The sequence below is a fragment of the Octodon degus genome, unplaced genomic scaffold (assembly GCF_000260255.1).
Source record: "Octodon degus isolate 3935 unplaced genomic scaffold, OctDeg1.0 scaffold00103, whole genome shotgun sequence".
NCBI lineage: Eukaryota > Metazoa > Chordata > Mammalia > Rodentia > Octodontidae > Octodon > Octodon degus.
Window position 1 is genome coordinate 8,910,428 of NW_004524679.1, and position 5,339 is coordinate 8,915,766.

Sequence of the window (5,339 nt, forward strand, 5' to 3'; positions counted from 1 at the left end):
CTAGAATCTCTTCCACCCACTCTCTGGGCCCCAGCCTGGGTTGGATTTGGGGGCTGGGAGAACGTATCAGAAGTTCTCACGTGGCAGGTATGAGGGGGGCGCTGTGGATTGTTGGGAGGGTCTTGGTGGCATGGTATGATTCCCACTTATGTGGCATGCCTGCATTTTGTTCAGAGATGTCAGGAGCGCCTGTTCAGATGGATTTACAGCTGAATTTTACAAGAAATTTACAGAAGATTTACTAAGAATACTCCTTGAATTTCTCAATTTTTTTTTCAAAGGAAGAAATAATCCCAATATAATTACTGGTGGCAAGTATTATGCTGATATTAAAACCAGAGAAACATTCAACCATAAAAGAACATTGCAGGCCAAATTCCCTGAAGAACATAAATGCAAAAATTATCAATAAGATCCTAGCAAATAGAACATAGCAAATCATCAATAGGATTACACAACATGACCATATAAGTTTCATGCCATGGATGCAAGAATGGTTCAACATATGCAAATCTATAAATGTAGTACAGGACATCAATAGAACCAAAACTAAAAATCTCATGATCACCACATTCAATGCAAAAAAGGCTTTTGAAAAAGTTCAATACTCATTCATGATCAAAGCACTAAAGAAGATTGCAATAAATGGGTTATACATTAATCTAATAAAAGACACCTATGACAATATGACAACCAACATAATTCTAAATGGGGAAAATATGAAATCTTTTACTCTCCAATTCGATATAAAACAAGGACGTCCTCTATCACCACCCATATTCAGTATAGTTCTGGAATCATTATCTAAAGCCAATAAACAACAGAGACAGATAAAAATAAGAATAGATAAGGAAGAAGTGAAACTATCATTATGTGCAGAGAACAGGATACTCTACTTGAAAGAGCCAAAAAACACCAAGCATCTGCTAGAATTAATAAAAAAAATCAATATCATAACAGGTTAAAAACTCAATACCAAAAATAAATAACATTGCTATACACAGATATGAGACACACTAAAAGTGATTTTTGAGAAAAAATACCCTTCACAATAACATCCAAAATAGTGAAATACCTAGGAATTGATGAAACCAAGGAAGAAAATGATCTTTACAATGAAAACTACGCTACTCTGAAAATAGAGCTCAAGGAGAATGTCAGAATATGGGAATATTTTTCTTGCTCCTGGATAGAAAGAACCAATTATGTGAAGATTGCCGTACTCTCAAAATTGCTGTACAGATATAATGCAATCCCTATCAAAATTCCAACATCATACCACACAGATCTAGAGAAAATATTCTTCAAATGTATTTAGAACCAGAATAGACCTGGTAGCAAACACAATATTGGACAAGAAATGCAAGGCAGGACGCATTATAAGTCCTGCTTTGAAATTATACTACAGAGCTGCTGTGAAAAAATTAGCATGGTAATGACAAAATGAGATTAAAATCAATGAAACACATTAGAAGATGCAGATACAATTGCATAAGAAATCAGTCATATATTTTTATTAATTGTATATAGATATAAATAGCAATGAGTTAGCTTCAAAACTGATCAGAAGCATGGCTGCAATAATTAATACATTGCATATTGTTGCCTTTTAGTCGTTATTCACAGTAAAAATGCAGACATCATATCCTATCCAAACAGTATTAGCACAAATCTTTCTTCTCACTGAACGAAAGGAAAGTATTTGTATATCTATGCTAACTATTTTGTATATACAGATACAAAATAATCCTTCATTTGAATCCCCAATAGTCCAGTAGTCCATAATAGTAATGAGTTATCGATAGGACCGGTAATGTCAGAATCTTTGAAAAAGGGGCCAAACATGTTCACTGGAAGAAATATAGCTTCTTTAACAAATGATGCTAGGAAAACAGGTTGTCTATTTGCTGAAAACTAAAATTCGACCCCTGTCTATCACTATGTCCCAATCGAAATTCTAAACGCATTAAAGATCTGACCATTAAAACCGAAACACTAAATCTCATGCTAGAGAAAAATATTTGGAAATCTTGAAGATATACAGGTAGGCACACATTTCATGCTCAAAAAACAAGATGCATGGGAAATATTTCAAGGAATATACCATTGGCACCTCCACTTAATGGGCAGTTTCTGCACATCAAAGGACATCATCAACAATGCAAATAGATAACACAGAGACATTGAAAATATCCTAAGCAATAATCACTCATACAAAGATCTACTATCTGGAATATACAAACAAGTAAAAAAAAAATTAGGATCCCAAAATTTATTTCATTTTTTTCTCCTGTATTTTACTGTAGGGTCTACAGGGTGCACAGTTCTCACTACTATATTGAACTCATAAATGATTCTTATGTTTACAGCCTCCCAATTGCTGGGATTACAGGTGTGCACCAAAATGCACAGTCTCAATCACCATCTCAGAGTGCTTCAAGGGCAGGGATGGCATGGCAGTCCTGGGATGAAGGGATGTGAGGACAGTGCCTTCTTTCTGGTGCTTTGATCTGATGAGCTATTTGGCCGGCCCTTGGGCCCGAAAATTTAAAGATCTAATCTAAAAACGATCATCTGAGATCCTACTCTTAGCATGAGGAGGTGAATGAGAATCCAAGAACAAGACATAAAAGATGAACTTCTGGATAATGAGGAAGATGAAGGGTCCTAGGCTCTTACTGAGAGCACTCCCACACTTAGAAGAATGATGTGCAGGTCGCCTATGTCTCCATTCACAGATATGACTTTTGGGACTTCCTACTGAATCCAGAGCTCTTAAATGGCATCGTAGACTGCAGCTTTTAGCACCCCTCAGAGATTCAACATAAGTTCAGCTCCCTGACCATCCTGGTCATGCATATCCTGTCAGGCCAAGTCTGCAATGGGCAGGATGGCGGTCTTAGTGCTGGCCACACAACAGCAAACTGAGCCTGTCAGTAGTCAGATGGCAGTTCTGGTCATGTGTCACATAAGGGAGCTGGCGTTCCTGTCAACAAGGTGTATGAGTGCTTCTCCAAATACATGCCCAGTCACAAATTGTCCATGTACATTGGAGGAAAATCCATCAAGAAGGATGAGGAAGTGCAAAGAGAAACTGTCCTCACATCATAGCTGGATCCTAGCACTCATGAGAAACAGGACCCTCAACCTGAAGAACGTGGAGCACTTTTTGCTTGATGTGTGTGACAAGATGCTGGAGCAGCTAGACATGAGGCTGGACCTACAGGAGATCTTTCACCTGACACCCCATGAGAAGCAGTGCATGATGTTTAGCCCCACTGTGAAGAAGGAGATCCGGCTGGTCTGCAGGAAGTTTATGCAGGATCCCATGAAGGTGTTTATAAATTATGAGACCAAGCTCATGCAGCATGGCCTGTAGCAGTACTATGTGAAGATCAAGGACAATGAGAACTGAAAGTTGTTCGACCTCCTTGATGTATTAGAATTAAACCAGGTGGTGATTTTTACGAAGTCGGTACATACATGGCTATGGCACAGCTACTGGTGTAGCAGAACTTCCTGCCTATTGCCATGCACCATGTCATGGCACACGAGGAGTGCCTATCACGTTAACAGCAGCTCAAGTAATTCCAGCAGTGGATCCTGATGGCCACTAACATGTTTGGAAAAGTAATGGACACTGAAAGTATCAACATCATCTTCAGCTATGATATGTTTGAAGACTCAGACACTTACCTGCACCATGTTGCCCGTGCAGGTCTCTTTGGTAACAAATGCCTGGCCATCACTTTCGTGTACAATATGAATGATGCTAAAGTTCTTAATGATGGTCAAGGCTGGTTTGAAGTTAATGTGGCTGAGTTTCCAGAAGAGATCGACATCTCCACAAACATTGAGCAGAGCCTGTAACCACGTTCCTGTAATGCCATCACCATCAGGGCCTGCCTGCTTCTCCAGGCACAAAAAAGTCTCTTAACTGTTTAAAACCTGTAGATTTGCATAAAAACAAATTTTTATAATGGAAAAACAATGAATATTTCTGATCATTTCTCACTTCTCGGGGAATGAAATATAAGAGGCAGATAAGTACCTGAAAAATGCTCCACTTCACTGGCAATTTGAGAAGTGCAATCTAAAACATTGAGATGCCATATCTGCCCAGAAAGAATGGCTGTCATAAAGAAATCAACTGTGCCAGCGAGATAGTTCAGCGTTCTAAAGCATGTGCTTATCAAGTTTAGGCAGGTGCAGGGGACCAAACTTTGATCCCAACCAACACATGCCAAGCCATCCCCACAATTATGGTGAGCCAAACAAGCGAAGAAATTTTTTAAAAATAAAATCAATTAACAGCAATTGCTGGATAGGCTGCTGAGGAAAACAAACCCTTCTCCACTACTGCTGGGAATGTAGATTTGTAGAACGACTATGGAAATCAGTGCGGAAACTGCTCAAAAAACTAGCACTGCAAATCACACTCACTCAAGCTATTTGATTATTGGATATTTTTACCAAAGAACTAAAAATATTGTTCCACAATGACATATGTGCAGCCACGTTCATAGCATCACAATTTGTCATAGTCCTATCTTGAAGGAAGTAAAATAACTGTTACCTGAGGAACTGGTGGAAGAAAGTGCTATTTTATACAATAGAGTATTACTCAGCTACAAAGAGAGACAAACTGGAAGTCTTCACAGGTAAGTGTATGCAACTACAGGCTATACTCTTAAGTCAAATGAACCAGACCTTGATTTGTAAATATCACATTGTCTCTCTAGTGTAAAAACCCAAAAGAAGAAATAAAAACTGAAAGGTATAACGGATGCAATAAATATGAAAGAAATGGATTTTAACAATGTAAAAAGTAAGATAAGTGAAAGGAGAAAAAAGAGGAAAAAAGGAAGGGAAAACACTTGAATATAGATAGATAGACAAATAGATAGATAATGGATAAGGTAGTTGTACTAAGCATTTCGTCAGGATTTGAAAATACCAGTTGATGTGTAGAAGTTTTACCTGGACTAACTGTATGCTGACATCTGGTAAATAAACAACTACATTGAGGATAGCAATGTGTATACAGAACATTGCTTAAAACACCTATCATCTTCGTCTTTGCAACGTATGTTTTTTTCTAATGTCATATCTAACATCACTATACTCTATTTAAAATAATTGTAAAAATGGTAATAAAAATGAATACAAAGATAAAATTTATTTTAAGAAAGTAGTAATATTCAATCAGATATTCAGCTCTGGAACCCCTGCCCTCAAGCTCGCCGAGTGAGTGAGAACTTCTGCCACCCTCTCAGGTAGCCCAGATTCAGCACAAGCCCACATCAGGCTAGTGGGTGCTAGAGATTCTGCGCTCAGCC

At 38.1% G+C, this 5,339-nt stretch overlaps 1 pseudogene; it reads left to right on the plus strand.

Moving 5' to 3' along the window:
* Positions 1-2,605: 2,605 nt before the first annotated feature.
* LOC101588261 lies at positions 2,606-3,870 on the plus strand (annotated as a pseudogene).
* The last annotated feature ends 1,469 nt before the right edge of the window (positions 3,871-5,339 follow it).